Source organism: Mustela nigripes, chromosome 9 (genome assembly GCF_022355385.1).
Source record: "Mustela nigripes isolate SB6536 chromosome 9, MUSNIG.SB6536, whole genome shotgun sequence".
Taxonomy (NCBI): Eukaryota; Metazoa; Chordata; class Mammalia; order Carnivora; family Mustelidae; genus Mustela; species Mustela nigripes.
The window spans coordinates 66,441,687-66,460,346 of NC_081565.1; the positions used below are offsets into that span (position 1 = coordinate 66,441,687).

Below are 18,660 nucleotides of genomic sequence, written 5' to 3' on the forward strand. Positions count from 1 at the left end.
TTTAAAAAGGCTGGGTTCTGTGTTTGCAAAGGCCCATGGAGAGGCAGGCATGTGGGTGAGCTTTTCTCCACTCACAGCTGTGAACCCGTCGGACCAGCCAGAGCCACCTCCGACAGCCGCCTTCCCAGGTTTGGAGGACCCAGGTGCAGGGACAGGAGCCAGAGCACCCCCGGAGCACCCCACTCCTGCCTCCACAGCTCTGGAGAGCGACTCCCACAGGAGACCCCAAGCCAGCAGGTGACTTGTACAGGGAAAGCTGCCACCAGGGCAGGCAGAGCATGACCCTCTGCAGGGAGAGCCTGAGCCCATACCGAGAACCCTGGGGGCAAGGTGAGGAGGTGGTGGAGATCCTCTGCAGGTCCCCTGGAGAGAAGGGTGACGGGCACCCATGTCTGGACAAACAGTGAGCAGCACCCCCCCAGCCCGCAGGTGCACATGTCACCAAGCAGGGCTCGTCCTCAGACTCACCTGGGGAAATGCTGGCCTGGGCTTTCACAGACGTGTTTTGAGGAGTGTTCAGCACAGCAGTGGTGGAGAGAGCCGGGAATGGAACAAGGCTAATGCCGGGGGAGATGGGTGATCCACGGGGCTAGTCCTCGTGCTAGAATGCCCCGTAGCTACTGTGGCCCGGGGCACAGGATCTGGGAAGCACCCCCCCCCCCCAGACCCCCTCCTGTCACCCTGCTCCTGGGCACATTCAGAATTGTTTGAAGAGGAAGTGGAGAGGATCCTGGATGACAGCAGCTTCAAGGAGAAGGAAGGTCAGCACCAGGAGGACGGTCGGACGTGCCCCGAGCCACCAGCCACAGCCTGGATGTGATGCCCTCAGACCTCATCCCAAGTGATGGCTTCTGATGTACAGACCCGGCTTCTGATGTACAGACCCGGCTTCTGTGGTTTCACGCCCTCTCTCCCTACCTCCTTTATCCACTTCCTCGTTCATCCCTGCCTTCCCCTTTCCCCCACACCCCTCCCTCCCTCGTTCCCTTCCGCCACCTCCCCCCAACCCCCTGCAGTGTAGTGAGCACTGGGGCTTCATCCTAGAGCACGCCCCAGCCCACATGGTCCCTGCCCACATGACACTCACGTCACTGTGGGAGGTGACGGGGGCAGTCCTCAGGGCTCGCCATGGTGATGAGCCCCAGGAATCTGCTCCTGAAACCAGAGGCCAGTTGCACAACGAGAAAAATGGAGACACCCGTGCTTAGCACATCCTCTAGAAAATCTAGTCCTGAAAAGTGATGACGAAAAGTAAGCATATCCTCGACCTCATGCGGCGGGAGTTCTGAGGGCGTGTACGCCCTGATTCCTGGAACCAACCAAGGGTAAATCAGCCAGTGTCGACTGGGGGCTTGTGACGCAACTTTCCTGACCAAATGACAGCATTTCAGCCAGCAACTGCAGGGCCCCCGAGTTTTCCCAAGGGCTTCTGTGATCCTCTGACTCTTCCATCAGCCTCCTTGGGAAGCTCTGGCCTGTCGTCTTCCTTGTCTCCTGACTCTTCTGGGACTCTTCAGGGGCCTCCCCCGATCAGGGCCACCCTCGCCAGGACCCCCCACCCAACCCCATACCCCCGTACCCCGTGGCTGGCACCCACATCCCGCACTGGGCCCTGCGAGCCCCATGCTGTGTGCAAGGCCTGTGTGCTCCCTCTGGGGTCACTTTGCCTCTCCCCTTGCAGTGGCCTCCCTCTTCCTGCCCTGGCTGTCCTCTGATGAGTGTGTGAGGCTGGCCTCTGCTGGTGTCATAGGCACAGAAGCAAGAGTCTAAAAGGTCCAGATGACCTGCTCCCAGTTTCAGAGTGTGGGGCCTTAGCTGAGGATGGTTCCCAAGCAAGGACTCCTGCCCAGGGCGCCTGAGGGAGGACATGGCACAGTGAGCCCACAGGAGGAGAGACATTTGATTGTCTGGCCCACGCAGTCACATTGTTGACATTTTAAAGATCTCAGGGCTTTGATTCAAAAATGATAGGATGCTGAGGACCCCAGACAGCTTTCTGGAAACATGTCTCTGCTTTGCAGCCCTCCCTCCCACCGGCTCTGCTCAGAATCTCTCCACAGACCCACCACCTTGGGTCCTCAGAGGGCCCAGATGACAGGCCTTCGAAAGGCGATTCAGGCGTGGCAGCAGGACACACTGAGGATGACAACCAGTCCCCCTCCCAGAAAGTGAGGGTACCACAGGACAAGCGGTGGGAAAGCAGTCAGATCAGGGTTCCGGTAAGACACCAGAGGCACAGGATCTACTGAGGTCAGGTAGAGACAGTGAGAATCTCTAGAGATTTTACCTGGGGGCACCTCCTGTCCCCCTAAGCCCTCAGTGTGATGGCTCTCCTGGGGAGCAGGGGGTGGGGGACACGCCTGGGAGACCACTGACAGAGGGCGTCAACTTGATCTGTGCACAGGTCAGGAAACCTCAGCCACATCCTCAAGGATTTCGGGAAACAGTAGCCATTCAGGGGCAGCTGGAGCCACAGACCAGCACACTCACCAGAAATGGAAGAAGGAGAACCAGTCCTTCATTTCAGTCATTTCTAAGTTACTGGTTTGTTCCTATGGTTCGTATACTTTGCATTCTGGGAAATTGGTGCCCGTCTAAGGTCTTGAAAATGTTCTCCTCATGTTCTGTGCTGGAGAGGTTCTTGAAAAATTTCTCATTTATATGTAAAAATTTAAGTGATACAGCCACTCTGGGAAATGTATGAGCTTCCCCAAAACACTAAAAATAGATCTCCTGTATGATCCCACCACTGGGCAGACATTTGCAGGAAATGAAGTCTGCATTCTCTCACGCATCCTTCGTGAGGAGGGACCCAGCACTTAGCTGCAGGGCACCTGCATGGGAAGTGTAGGCAGCCCTCCCCTTAAAGCAGGTGCCTCCCTGGACAAGGGGCTGCCCCAGGGCGGGGAGGTCTCCACAGCAGCGCATTCAATGTCCTGGATACTAGGAGGAGACGGAGTACAGCACCAGGCCAGTGAATGTCAGGACATGCTACCCCAAATACGACACCTTGGCGAATTAAATATAGAAGCTGAAAGAACTTTCTTATAGAGCAGAAGCAGGAAGGTCCCTCTGACCCCCAGCCGTCAGCCCTTCTTCTCTGAAGTAGGTCAGAATACTCCTGTGTAGAATTTTCTCTCCCTGGACCATGGAGAGGACATTCGCATCATGAGAGTCAAAGAATTTAGGGCCACCAAGGCCGTATGAACAAACCTGGTTAAATTAACCCTTATCTTCCTAGTTCTTTAAGGTTTACCAACCCTAGCCCAAAGCTCTGTGTCTGTCAATTCACGTTTATTGCTCCTTTGTCTAAAAGGTAGGAGAGCTGTCTGCTCTTGTTGCTTCTGTTGGTCTCCATGGTCTTGTGAGGCTCCCACAGCAAAAATCAATACACTTTGCCTGCTTTCCCCCTGTTCTTCTGTCTGTTAATTTCCAGACCCAGACAAGGACCTTAAGAGGTTGAGGAAAACTTTTTCCTCTCCTGCAGCACTGGGTGAGGGGAGTAGGGGGAGTCAGGAAAACCCACCCCATCTTCCTGGCCTTGGTTAAACCTCTGCTGGGAAGCAGTACAAGGATGTGCACGGCTTGGGAGGCCAACAAGAGAGAGGTAGAACATGTAGGAGCTACTTGACCCCAGCCAGGAGACATGGCTCCAGTGACAAGTCCAGGCTGTGATGATGAACATTATAATGGAAGCATCCTGAATATCAGACTTTCCCCAAGCCAGGCCTCATGATTGCTGCTCATGGCAGTTGCAACTGTTGGCTTAGTGCCTTTTCTGAACTAACTTTGTAAATTCTGTGTTCTTTGCTGTGTGTGGTCACTAGATTCCTGTGCTATTAACTCGGTGGTCAGCCAGTGGCTGGGCAGAGAGGTCACCTGTGTGTCCGAGTTACAGGCTACAGATTGGAGATCCCCACCCCCTCCTCCTCAGGTTCAAATAATCTGCTGCAGAAAACAGAACTCAGAGAAAATTGTTACTAGATCACCAGTTCGTTGAAAGGACAGAACGCAGGCCCAGGCAGATGGAACTGATGAGCAGGGCAAGGTGTGTAGGAGTGGCTCAGAGCTTCCTCGCTCTCTGAGCGTGCTTAACAATGTAAGCTGTGTGTCTGTTACACCACTGTTGTGTAAGTGAGTCGGGGGGACCCTAGAGCGGGGATCTGGTATCTTAGTTCTTACTCTGATGCTCTGCCCCTTGTTTGATGACTGAGCTCACAGTAGGCACTCGGTGAATGCTTGCTGAGACACAGTGCAGGCTGATGAGGGCACAAGTACAAACCTGCCTGTGGGCACCAAGGGATCCCAACGGGATGTGCATCCAGACAGAGCCAGTGCCCACATCTCACAAATACCAGCCCAGAAATAGCCATTCAGGGGCGCCTGGGTGGCTCAGTGGGTTAAGCCTCTGCCTTCGGCTCAGGTCATGATCTCAGGGTCCTGGGATCGAGTTCCGCATCGGGCTCTCTGCTCAGCAGGGAGCCTGCCTCCTCCTTCTCTCTCTCTCTGCCTGCCTCTCTGCTTACTTGTGATCTCTTTCTCTGTCAAAAAAATGAATAAAACATTAAAAAAAGAAGAAGAAGAAAGAAAGAAAAAAGAAAAGAAATAGCCATTTAAAACCAAGGCAGGAACTGGAAATAACCCAGAGGGCTCTGTGACTCTTAAGACCTTGCTAGCGGCCACGGCCAAGGCCTCTGGCAGTCAGGGCACTGGGAGTCTGAGAGGTGGCTCAGTGCCCCTGAGACCCTGAAGCCCCAGGGCCACAGCGCGGCACAAGGACCAGGAGCGAAAACCCGGCCAGGCCCATTCTGGCTCCATGGCTGCTCCAGGACCATCCTCAGCCCCACCAGGCAGTGTCTGTTTAGAAACAGGGAGAAAACCTCTTCCTTCAGTTGTTCTTTTTAAAAATGGTTGTTCAGCATTGACAGAGAAAAACACCTGACAGAAAACTGCTTTTGGCAGATCATTCTCTCTCCTTCTGGAAGACCCCACCTTTTGGCATATTTTGAAAAGAACACCAGGCTACCAAGTGGGTCCAGCCTTGTGTTAGAAAGCAGAGCCTCACTTGAATCAGGTCTTCGGACCACCAGGAAGCCTTGGTCAGAAAGGCTCCCATGGGGGTCCCTGAACTTGGAGCACCTTCAGAACAGGAACTGCGTCCAGTAGAGCAAAATGGCTCCCGCTTGGGCTTCTGTAGCCTGACCCACCAGCAGGTTTCCAGCTCCCACCGCCTCTACCCGCACTTGCTCTGACTGGAGCAAGTCACTTAACTTCCAAGCCTCAAGACTCACCTGTGAAATGAGAACAGAAGTTGTGTTTATTTCATATATTTCAGGGAGTCCTTTCAGAGAGTGAGAATTCGACACAGTGTATGATAGATGGTGACCTCTGGTGATGGCTGGCTTTTGTCATGGATGTCTGTGTTAGTATTTAATCAGGCTTCGAGGTCTGCGTTCTTTTTGAACTTAGCTGTTTTGCTGGTTTTGTTTTGTTTTTTAATTTTTGTTTTTAAGATTTTAATTTTTTTTTTAAGATTTTGTTTATTTATTTGACAGAGATCACAAGTAGGCAGAGAGGCAGGCAGGTGGGGTGGGAAGGTGGGGTAGCAGGCTCCCTGCTGAGCAGAAGGCCCGATGTGGGGGCTCGATCCCAGGACCCTGGGATCATGACCAGGGCTGAAGGCAGAGGCTTAACCCACTGAGACACCCAGGTGCCCCTAATTTTTTAAGTAATTTCTACAGCCAGCGTGGGGCTTGACCTCACACCCACGATCAAGCGTCACATGCTGCACAGACTGAGCCGGCCAGGTGGGCTCCGTGTTTCAGGGTACCGTGAAGGAGTGTGTCTATTTCATTCTGCATGGCCACAACCATTTTTGGAAAGGTGCTTACAAGTAATGAAACAGGCTTTACGTTACAAATATGTTATGAGCCACTATTATTGTTTTTTCAGAACAGCAAAATTGAAAAGAAGGTACAGAGATTTCCCATACACTTCCTCCACCCTCCATCCTTGCACATGCAAAGCCTCCCCCACCCCTTTAGTATCCCTCATCAGTGTGACATGTTTCCTAAAACTGACAAGCATACACTGATACACCACCAAAAGCCCACAGTGTACCCTAAGGTTCGCTCTAGCTGTTGCGTATTGTACAGCTTTGGTAGAAATGTGTAATGAACTCGATCGTTTGTTACAGAGTACTTCTACTGCCCTAGAAGTCCTCTGTGATCCACCATTCATCCGGCTCCCACCCTGACGCCGGGCAACCACTGGTATTTTTAAACCACCTTACCCATAGCCTGGCCTTTTCCAGAATGTCATATAGTTGGAATCAGACAGTACGCAGCCTTTTCAGACTGGCATCTTTCAGTTACTAAGCAAGTATGCATTTAAAGTTCCCCCGTGTCTTTTCATGGCTCGGTAGCTCATTGCTTTTTAGTCCTGAATAAAATCCCATTGTCTGGGGGGGGACCAAGGTTTATTTACCCGTTCACCCACTGAAGGACATCTTGGTTGCAAGTTCCGAGTTTGGGCAGTTATGAACATAGTTTCTAGAAACATCCATGTGCAAGTTTTTGCGTGAAGCTGGGTTTCCAGTGTCTGAGCAAATACCAAGGAGCACAACGGCTGGATCGTATGGGAAGGGTGTATTTCGTTTTGTCAGAAACTGCTCAGCTATCTTCCAGAGCGAGCGGAGGAGGCTGCATTCCCAGAAGCAATGAATGGGAGTTCTCACGGCTCCCCGTCGTCAGCAGCTTTTGGTGTTGTCCACGCTCTGAATGATTTTTCTTTAACTCTAGTCCTGGGAATCTTGGGCAATTCCAAAGCCCCCCTGCGGCAAACCCCTCCATCTTTCTCTCCTTTCCCTTCTTTGCTGTATGTGCTTCCTTCTGTCCCCTTTCCAGCTGATCCCTCCATGTGTGAAGGGTGCTCTATTCTGGTACATGAAAAGAAAAAAAATATGTATTTTAAATGATCAAGTGTTTTAGTGCCTTGATACATATATTTCTGTCTCCGGAGGGTTTGCTTAAGAATGCACATCTGTGTGAGGGAGAAGAACTTGTAAGCACAAAGTGCTGCTGGTAAGCGTCAGGCATCTGGGACAGTTAGCTTGTTGCCTGGAGGCCACTGGGGGCAGGACAAGTTACACCCAAGCCTCCAGATGACCTCTGCCCCTCTGCCACCGCCCCACCCCGGTCCTTCCCCCATGGGTTTAAGCGGGCTTCGCTGCTGTATCTCCTCCATCATTAATTCAAATTCTCACTCCTCTCGGATTCTTTCCAGATTTCACACTGTGGCCCTGATTTGCCCTTTCTTTTATGAAGTTTCCTCTTTTCCTGGCCAGCTCGGAAAGCTTCCCTGGCTCATTACCATAGCAATAGGAGCTTGGTGCTGAAATCAGCCCCAGAGAATGGGGGAGGGGAGCGTGGGTGCCCACACACGGGTTCTGGGGCCACATCCACTCCGAGCCCGCAGAGACATTAAAATAAGGAAATATTACTTCCTGGGCAAAGGACTGCATTACCTCCAGACCTCCTCCCCTGCCCTGTGTGTGATAGGAGTGAGTTTTTCTCTAACCTGATCCACAGAAAAATCTCCAGATGGTTCTGTCTGATCCCACCAGACACAGGAGTGATCCAATATCGAGGTGGGGGCCTCTTTTTCCACAACGCACCACCCCTCTAGGGGCCTAGGTCCTCTTTATATCTCATGAGGCCCACAATGGGCTATGGAAAGAGGCAGAAGTGGGTTGTTTGGGACTGAGCTTAGCTGGGTTCCTGACGAAAGCACAGTCCCTCTGGGCAATGCATGGGGGCTTCTGGCTGCAGAGGAATGTGACCCTCACCCATCTGTCCGAGAAGAAAACTGGGTCAAGACAGGTCTGTGACCCAGTACAGCACTCACTCAGATGGAGAGCAGGTAGCTGGAGGCCTGGAAAATACCCCCAGAGGCCTCCTGGGTGTCAGGAAGAGGCTAATGACCTCTGAGTTAAATCTACTCTCCATTTCTCCCTCACACTGGGGCTTTGGAAATTCAAAGAGCAACTGAAACTTTTTTGTTTGTTTTTCTGGTTTTCCTGTGCCTTAGGCCATGAACACAGAGTGCCTAGATCAAGAGCCTAGGGACTTTTCAGAATAAAACTTTTACATGAAGAAAAATAAAGAAACCAATCATACTGAAATACAGTTGTCAATATTTTAAAAAACAAATGTGTAATATATGTGTAATATGTGTAGTTGGTTAATACATTAATCAGATCAAGCACCTTGATTTCAAAGTGTGGATGTATACACATGTTATTTGATGCAAATATGTGTTATGAAAATATTTGCATGTTCTATTGGTTACAAAATCATGGGCACTGTGAGTACTGTAATGTTTTTAAGATTTCTCAATTTTAGGGCATCTGGGTGGCTCAGTGGGTTAAGGCTCTGCCTTTGGCTCAGGTCGTGATCTCAGGATCCTGGGATCAAGTCCCGAGTAGGGCTCTCTGCTCAGCGGGAGGCCTGCTTCCCTCTCTCTCTCTCTCTGCCTGCCTCTCTGCCTACTTTTGATCGCTCTCTGTCAAATAAATAAATAAAATCTTAAAAAAAAAAAAAAGATTTCTCAATTTTAATCTCTAAAATATTGATTGTGAAACCCACATGATCAAAAACTCTTTGGGGTCATCAGTCACTTTTAAGTATGTTTACTTAAAAACTTGCAGTCCGAGAACCAAAAATTTGACAATCAAAGATCAGGGATGGCAGGGTAGACAGGAGATAAATAAATAAATAAATAAATAAATAAATGCTGGAAACAGGAAAAAAAAAATACGTTAAGACAAACCATAAGAGACTCTTAATCTCACAATACAATTTGAGGGTTGCTAGGGAGAGGGGGTTAGGGATAGGGTGGCTGGGTGATGGACATTGGGTAGGGTATGTGCTATGGTAAGTGCTGTGAATTGTGTAAGCCTGATGATTCACAGACCTGTACCCCTGGGGCAAATAATACATTTTATAATAATAAAAATTTTTTAAAAAAGAAAAAACCTATGTTAGCTAAGAATATGTTAGCTAAGAATCAAAAACATTTAAAAAGAAGATGTTGGACTTGATGATCCCTAAAGTCCCAATGTTAGGATTCTCTGACATGGGGGCTAAAACTCTCTGCAGGCCTCGGTCAGTGCTTCCTCTTCCCCTACTGAATCAGGCTTGGACCACTGAAACCCAGCTTGAGCAAAATACTAGGGCTTCACTTGTCATTGATGTTGGTAATCTGTCCTCCCAGGAAGGGCAAGGACTGCTAGCTGTCACTAAAGAGTTCTCTTCCTGTCTTTTTTAGGAACAGGACTCACAGTTTTAAGCTGGACACATGGCAAACCAGAGTATGAGCCTCTGCTTCCCGGCTACCTGACAGCTGGGGGTAGACAGGCGCCTAAGTTCTGGCCAAGGAATGTAATCGGGAATGTCATATGCAACTTCTAAGAGAGGCGTCCTTAAAGCGAGGGAGTAAGCTTTCTTTTCCTCTGGTCATCTGGGTGGAGTGTGGAAGGGACAGCTGCAGCAGAAACACCCATCTTGGGCCCTATGAACTGGGGTCACATCTGGGACCAGTGGAGGCTGAGTCTCTGCTGACTCTGCTGACATGCCCCTTCCGCCCGACTGTCTACTCGAAGGCTTACTTTGTGAGAGATCAGAACTTTGTGAGGCTAAGTCACTATCATTTAGGGGTTTTTGTTTGTTTGTTTGTTTGTTTTTGTTTAATCAATGGCAGCTGACCCTCATCTTAAAATTATATGCAAAGCAAAGCTCCCTCTCGGGTTTGAAGTTCATGTCCCATAGAGTGGGAGCAGCCTACAAGGAAAAAGATCTTTCCAGGCCTTCTGCCTGGTGAATATCCTTGTACTTCCCCCTGGATCTTTAGATTTCTTTGTTGAGACCAGTGCTTGTCAATTGCAGAGTGGCCTGGGCACCACTATTGGAATTGGGGGTGCAAGCATGTTTTGTTTTGCGGGATACTTAAAATTTTTTTAAAGGTTTTATTTATTTGACAGAGAGACAGCCAGAGAAGGAACCAAGCAGGCAAGTGGGAAAGGGAGAAGCAGGCTCCCCACTGAGCAGGGAGCCCAACTCGGGAACTCCATCCCAGGACCCTGGGATCAGGACCTGAGCCAAAGGCAGACTCCCAATGACTGAGCCACCCAGGTGCCCCTGTTTTGCAGGATACTTAAATAAAGGTCAAGAGTAGACCGCTCCCCCACCCATGTGAGTCATTCTTCAAGAGAGGAAGTCTCTTCTAGACAGCAATCTTGCATTATATTTCTCAAATTTACCAAGAGACTAGAACTGAATTATTTCAACCACTAAAAAGTGATAATCACATAACCTGGTAAAGGTGCTGATTATTACTACAATGGCTATCATGTTACAATATGTGAAAGAATTAATGTGTTGTACACCTTTAACTATACCATGCTACATGTCAAATAATTTCAATTTACATTTCCAAGTGCTCCCTGGGATCACCATAGCCTCAGCTGAGAATCGCTGCTCCAGACTCAGGAGCCTGACCCTCTTGCCGGCTCGCTTCAATTCTCTCTCCAGACACCTGGCGGGCTGAGCCGGTAGAGCACACAACTCCTGATCTCAGGTTTGTGAGTTCAAGCCCCACACTGGGTGTAGATATTATTAAAAAAAAAAAAATCTTGTGGGGTGCTGGGTGGTTCAGTTGATTGAGTGGTGTCCAACTCTTGATTTTGGCTCAGGTTATGATCTGAGGGTTGTGAGATCGAGCCCCCATGGGGCTGTGCACTCTCAGGGGGGAAGTCTGGTTGAGATTCTCTCCCTCTGCACTCCCCTCCCCCGGCACATGAGACCATGCATATTTTCTCTCTCTCAAATAAATAAATCTTTAAAAATAAAAAATGAAATCTTTTTTTTTTTTCTAAAGTCCATAGCTTTGCGCAGTGGCAGTATCGTGGCCAATGAGGTTTATCCGAGGCGCAATTAATTGTTAATTGAAAACTTTTCCTAAAGTCTATTCTCAGGACTAACACCAGGTATGACCCATCCACTACCCACAGGGGTGTGACGTCACTGTGTCACTCTAGGTGGACACAGAGGTTTGTCCCTGGGGTTGTTGGAAGATCTTGTTGGGTGTGGGGAGCTTGCCAGACTTGGCAAGATAATAAGTCAGTGGGAACATAAACTAGGAGAGGGAGCCAGATGCGTGTGCCCTAACCCACAGCACTTAATACACCCTTGTATGAAAAAAGAGAATACACATCAAAACAAAGGACCGAAGTTACTGAAATGCAATTGACATTTCAAACTGTGTTTTCAAGAAAGAGCCTCTTTTTTCCAACATCATTGGAAAATCAGCTCTAGTGGAAAAGTCATGAGCCAGGGAACTGAAGTTTCTAAGTATTCAAGTATTCTTAATATTGCTGCCAAGTTAAACTGTGAATCAGTCATTCTACAGTCCTGAGTGTTGAGGTCAAAGCACTAACCTCTTTTAGAAGCCTTTTCTGAGGAGGCTGAGGGGACATATTTTGAGAACAAAAGAGATGCAAATGTCTGTAAAGCAGATAGACTACCTCTTCTAGAACAACTTCCTCTTAGCACAAAACAGAGACACATGACCTGGGCTGGGTATGACGGTGTATATACAGAACCTCATGTCGTCAGCTCGGCCCCCAGATTCAGGAGACCCTCAGCTTGGCCCTTTCCCTCCCTCTGCTCAAGGAAGCTGACAGGCATCTCACAGCCCTCTCCCCTGCCTCTCCAACTGGTTCCTTCCCAATCCTTTGTTGCTGGACTGTTCCCTAATGAGTATGTTCCACAACCAGAGACAACTGTGAATGAAGTTCAGTAAGGGCATCAGTGTTAAAGGCAGTTGTGGGTCTCATAACACACAAAGGCACCTTTCTTTTTTTACTGCTTCGCTCACTGGTGGGAGGCCTTGAATTATTTCCTTCTCAACCTCAGAACACATTAATGTTCACAACACCAGGAGGACATAACCACACACTTTTAAAACCCCAGTTAATATAGGACATTGAAGATTGTTATCGGAATGTCTAAAATTAGAAACATCTACTTTAGAAGGATTATTCTTACCATGCTTTGTACTATAACCTGGCTTTTCAAAGGTTTCAAGTGATCAATAAAAAACTTTTTCCGACATAAGATTGTCTTAGCAAAAGACAGAACCCAAAATACCAGGATTCCCAGTTAAATTTGAATTTCAGATAAATAACAATTTTTAAAAATTATCTGACCCATGCAATATTTGAAACATACTTACACTGAAAAACTTCTTTATTGTTTACCTGAAGCTCACATGTGACTGACAACCCTATACCAATAACAAAAGTACTGAGTCCGAATCTGCTGGGCTGCTTGTGACAGAAATCCAGTGCCAGCTGGCTTGAGTAAAATGGTCAAGTCATTGGCCAATATCACTGAAAATCCGGGATAAAGCTGGTTTCAGATACAGCTGGATCCAGAAGATCAAATGACACCATCAACATTGGTGTTTGCCCGTCAGATACAGCTGGATCCAGAAGATCAAATGACACCATCAACATTGGTGTTTGCCCGTCTTTCTCAGCCTATCAGGCCAGTGTATCCACTTTGTGATCTTAAGCAGCTCTAGGGTTATATTGTCCCAGGACGGGCTGTCTTAGTGGGAAAAAAAGAGCTTCTATTTCCCAGTGGCTGAAGAGAATATGTCCTCGGGAGTTTCACTGCATGCAGTGGGTCACGTGACTATCTGTGACCCAGTCACTGTAGACTCCAGGATTGTATTAGTCTCCTGCGGCTACCAGGACAGATCGCCAAAGCTGGGCAGTTACAGCAGCTGCAGTTCTATTCTCCTGTGGGAGTGGGACTAGGGCTGGGCTCACTCCAAAGGCTCTAGGAGACAAACTATTTCCTACCCCTTCCAGCTTCTGGTGACTCCCGGCCTTCCTCTAGGCCTTCCTTGACTTGTGACCCTGTCACTCCAGGCTCTGCTTCTGTGATCACAGGGCTTCTTTCCCTCTCTGTCTACAACCCTCTCTGTTTTTCCCTCACAAGGACACTTAGGATTGTGTTTCGCCCACCTGGGTCATCCAGGACAAGTGCCTCAAGATCTTTAGTTTAATCACATGTTTGCCCTATGAGGGCAGGTTCAGGGATTAGGACCTGGAAATACCTTTTTGGGGTCACTCTTCAGCTCACTTCAGACATTGAGGATCGGAAAGTCAGTGAGGGGTGACTTGAAAACACAGTGGTGCCGGTAACTGAATAAGGGAAAAAGGCATTCTGAAAAGCGAGTGTAGCAAGATGTCTGTGATGAGGACCATCTATTCTGTTCCCTTCCATTGATTACAACTATTTAGTATTTGGAAAGCGTCTCCACTGTGCCCCCCACAGGAGCTCCAGTCCAGTCTGAGTTATGTATCCGTGCAAGTGTTGGGGAGGATACTGAGCTTCCCATTCCTTTGGGAACTTTACAGTCTTTACTTTGTGGGGCAGAATGTGGTGGGTGCTAGGGTTGGCTTTGATGACTGGGGCTTTTGAGCTGAATTGCAAGAAAGGGGAGGGAAAGGGGAGATTTCAGGCAGAATAGCAGAGCAAAGCCAGATTCTGGGAAGCACAGAGTAGTGGCCTGACATGATTTGAGGAAACCTGGACAGAGAGACAGCTATGATTCTGAATTGGCAAGAAAAAACCACTAACAGTTTTTGGAGAGAGGGGTGATGTGACCTGACTGGTATTTGGGGAAGAATATGATGCTGTATGGAATTTTGTTTAGTCTGAGGTTTCCTCCTGAACCCTGGGCAACAGGGCTGCGCTTCTATCTTACCCTCCCACCTACAGTGGTTCCCCAGTCCTGACTAATCCCCTTGTTCTGTGTCATGTTTTTTCCTGTCATCATGCTGAAGTAGTTCTCCTTCATGTTTCTGTCTTTATAAAAATATCCATGCTTATGGTTCCCACAGCACACATGGCTTCCTTGGTGTCGAGGTTCTGCAGTGAAGGGCAGCCAGGGGCAACCAAGAGCAGAAGGTGATTTCTGGAAAGTTCTGGAGGACAGATTTTCACCAACTTCTACTGGGACCACAGCCAGTAGAAATTTCTCAGCCATTTAAGAACCATAGCTATGCTCTCTCCAGTGAGATCTTGGTCTCCTTCTTCTTGGGTAGGTGGGTAGATGGAGAGCTCTTACTTGGATACTTGGATGATCTATCTCAGCCCTAAGGGTGTATTGGCTGCCTCATATATCCACCATTCCTACATTGTTTAGAGTTCTCTTTGCATCTTACCAGCCAAACCCTCGTTAGTCCAATACCCTGCTTCAATTATGATTTTTTTAAAAAATATTAAACATCCCCTCTTCAAATTACTATGTTTTCTCTCTCCTGATTGGACCCACACTGATACACCATCCTTCTAGATCTGGGCTCTCCAATATGGTAGCCATTAACCACGTGTGGCTTTTGAGCACCTGAAATGTGGCTGGTGCCAAGGAAGAACTGAAATTTTTTAAAAGATTTTATTTTAAAGAGAGACACAGACAGAGCAAGCATGAATGGGGGAAGGGACAGAGGGAGAGAATCTCAAGGAGACTCCATGCTGAGCATAAGCTCTGTGTAAACCTCGATCTCATGACCCTGAGATCATGACCTGAGTGGAAACCAAGAGTCAGCTACTTAACTGGCTGAGCCACCAGGCGCCCCAAGAAATGGATTTTTAATTTAATTTAAATTAAAAAAAAAAAACTGGAGCAGTGTAAATTTTTCCATTAAATACTTAACTATCTGTAAAATGTCTCATCAACGTTTTATGAATTACATGTCTATGTAATTGATAATACATGTAAATGATAATACATTGTAATAATTGATAATACATGTAAATTGATAATTGATAATACATGTAATTGATAATACATGTAAATGATAATACATTGGATATAGTGGGTTATATAAGGTGTTGTTAAATTATTTTCACTTGTTCTTTTTTCTTATTTTTTTAATGCAGCTACTAGAAAATTTAAAATTATAAATGTTACGGGGTGCCTGATTAGTTCAGTTAGAAGGGCATGCAACTCTTGATCTTGGGATCATGAGTTCGAACCCCACATTTGGTATAGACATTACATAAGTTAAAAAAAAATAAAAATAATAAAATTATATATGTGCCTTATTCCATTTCTATAGGATAGCCCCTGTTCTATATCCACTTTCTATATAGTCTCTCCTGATTTTCCTAAATAGATATGATTTCCCCTCCTCCTTGCCCTTTGAATTTTGGATATTTGTGGGGGACATTTGCTAGTTTTTTTGCCTGCCAGCATTCTATCTCTTTTTATAGGCATCTCAGTCTCCTTCCTTGGGGAGATTGGCGTGTAGCCTTGGTGTAGCCTTGATGAGAATTAGTAGCCCCAGCCCGCAGCAGAAACCAGATGAGTTGTCCCTGTTAGCCTGGGCGGATAGGCTCAGAATCAATTCCTCCAACTAGAAGCCCCCTCTGGGCTCTATGTATCTTGAGCAAGTGTTACAAGGACATGAGGTCAGTTGGGAGTCCTATTTCTTAAAGATAGAGGAATGCGACATGCAGACTACACACGCTTTCTGCTGTGTCACTTTTGCAGTGACTTCTGCTCCCTAGCTTTCTGCAGCATCCGCGTTTTCCAAGTTGATTGAAAAACAATCAATCTGATTTCACTGATTCTCACCATTGATTCTGTGACACCCTGGCCTTTATCCAGTTAATTCCCCTTTTCCTTACGATTGATGGAGGCTGTTCCTGTTGTTTGCAACCAAGAGCTCTAATTGATATTGCACTGATGTTCTACTGTTACGTTTAGTTCCAGCAAATTCTAGGCTACTGGCAAAGCCTAAGAATTAAGGGGTAGATAAAAGAGTTGGGCTTTGGGAATGCACAGAATCCACCCTACAGAATTATATGCTGAGAAAGATGGGTGCTATCATTGAGATAAGTGCATTTTGATATATTTTTTAAGATTTTATTTATTTATTTGACAGACAGAGATCACAAGTAGGCAGAGAGGCAGGCAGAGAGAGGAAGGGAAGCAGGCTCCCTGTGGAGCAGAGAGCCCTATGCGGGGCTCGATCCCTCCCTGGGATCATGACCGGAGCTGAAGGCAGAGGCTTTAACCCACTGAGCCACCCAGGCACCCCATTTCAATATTTTTCAGTCCTCAAATCATCACTTTGTTCATTCCAGGAACAGAGTGCAATGGACTGGCTAAGTTTAGGCGTCTCTGGTAGGCAGAATAATGCCCGACCCCAACAAAGATGTCCATGTGTTCATCCTAGGAGTCTGTTAATGTGACCTTACAAAAGGGATCTTTACAGATGTGATTAAGTTAAGGGCCTTGAGGTGGAAAGATTACCTTGCATTATTTGGGTGAGACCAGTATAATCAACCACAAGGATTCTAAGAAGTGAGGAAAACTTTCTAACTGGATCTGACAGATGTGACTGTGGAAGCAGGATTAGAAAGACGTTACTAACTATAAAATTGCTAGTTTTGAAGGTGGAGGGAGGGGGTCACAAACCCAGGAAAGCAGGGAGAATTTAGCAGCTGGAAAAGGCAAGAAAGGGATTTCTCTAGAGTCTCCAGAGAGGAATGCAGCCCTGCTGACGCCTTGGTGAAAGTTTTGACCTACAGAGCTTTAAGATACTAAATTTGTGTTGGTTTAAGTTGAATAATTTGTTAGAGCAGCAAACAGGAAACTTCTATAAGGCCCATCCCTTGAGCTGGAGAGAACATTGCTTTGACAATCTACCAAGGCTGTATCCCTTGGAGATGGGAGGAGATTCCTGTATGAAAACAGTGTGTTACTAGCAAGTGAGGGAAAGGATGCTACACTTGACCTTAGACAAAAGGCCGAGAAGTGATGGGAAAGGATGTTGAACAGACAAAACACAGATGCCCACTCCAACCGGCCACCACAGCCCCTCGCATGTCAGTGAATCAGAATCTGCCCAGCCGAATTTTTAGGGCTGGCGATTGATTAAATATTTTGGGTGAGAGGCCTTGAAGAAATCAAAGAGAACTTTATAGAATGCAAATCCTATATGTATACCCGCTTCTTTTCAATGCCAAATTTCAGGGTGCCTGGGTGGCTCAGTCAGTTGAGTCACTGACTATTGGTGTCAGCTCAGGTCATGATCTCAGAGTCTTAGGATGGAGCCCCGCATTGGGCTCTGTGCTCAGCAGGGTGTCTGCTTGAGATTCTCTCTCTCTCTCTCTCTCTGCTTCTCCCCCCAGCCCAAGCACTCTTTTTCTAAAATAAATAAATAAGTCTTTTTTTTTAAATGCCAAATTTCATCATAAGGAGTCTCATGAAACTTGAAAAGGACTCCTTCCCCCTCAGCAAAGATGTATTGATTCAAACAACTGCCCTAACATCTAGACATGTGGGCTTGTTCCATAAATGTTTAAGAATCATGGGATGGGAAATTGCACTGCTAGGTATATTTACTCCAAAGATACAAATGTAGTGATCCAAAGGGGCACCTGCACCCCAATGTTCATAGCAGCAATGTCCACAATAGCCAAACTGTGGAAAGAGCCAAGGTGTCCACCAACAGATGAATGGATAAAGAAGATATGGTTCATATATATAATGGAATATTACTCAGCCATCAGAAAAGGATGAATACTTGACATTTACATCAACGTGGATGGAACGAGGGGGGCTGTTATGCTGAGTGAAATAAGTCAATCAGAGAAAGACAATTATCATATGGCTTCACTCATATGCGGAAAATAAGAAACAGCGCAGAGGATCATAGGGGAAGGGAGGAAAAACTGAATGGGAAGTCATCAGAGAGGGAGAAAAACTATGAGAGACTCTCATCTGAGGGATGATGGAGGGGAAGGGGGTGGGGGACGGGGTCACTGGGTGATGGGCATTAGGAGGGAAAGTGATGTGATGAGCACTGGGTGTTATATGCAATGGATAAATTATTGAACACTACATTTGAAACTATGTACTTTATGTTTGTTAAATGAATTTAAATTAAAAAAAAAAAAAAAGAATTAAGGGCTAGGGGCTCCTGGGTGGTTCAGTCGGTTAAGCATCCAACTCTTGATACTCAGGTCAAGACTCGGGTCTTGACCTCAGGGTCATGAGTTCAAGCCCCACTGCAGTCTTTACACTGGGTGTGGAGCCTACTTGAAAAGGAAAAAAAAATCACAGGTTTAACTATGGTAAACAGTATGGAAGAGCCTCAAAAATTAAAAAAATTTTTTTTAATTTTTTAATTCCACTCCTGGGTATTTATTCAAAAGAAACAAAAACATTAACTCGAAAAGATATATACACCCCCAAATACACAGCAACATTATAATAGCCAAGACATGGAAACAACTTTAAGTGTCCATCAATGGATGTATGAATAGTCATGTGGTATGTGTGCATATTTACGCATACACACACACAGTGGAATATTATTCAGCCATAAAAAGAAAATCCTACCATTTATGACAACACAGATAGGCCTTGAGGGCATTATGCTAAGTGAAATAAATCAGACAAAGACAAGTACTGTATGATTTCACTTATATATGGAGTCTTAAAAAAAAGAAATCTTAGGGAAAGAAGATCAGATTTGTGGTCACCAGAGATGGTTGTATGAGGAGGAGGGAATCG

The 18,660-nt window shown here is 46.7% G+C and overlaps 1 pseudogene; it reads left to right on the forward strand.

Annotated features, from left to right (window-relative positions):
* The first annotated feature begins 10,940 nt into the window (after positions 1-10,940).
* Positions 10,941-11,143, forward strand: LOC132025290 (U4 spliceosomal RNA; annotated as a pseudogene).
* The last annotated feature ends 7,517 nt before the right edge of the window (positions 11,144-18,660 follow it).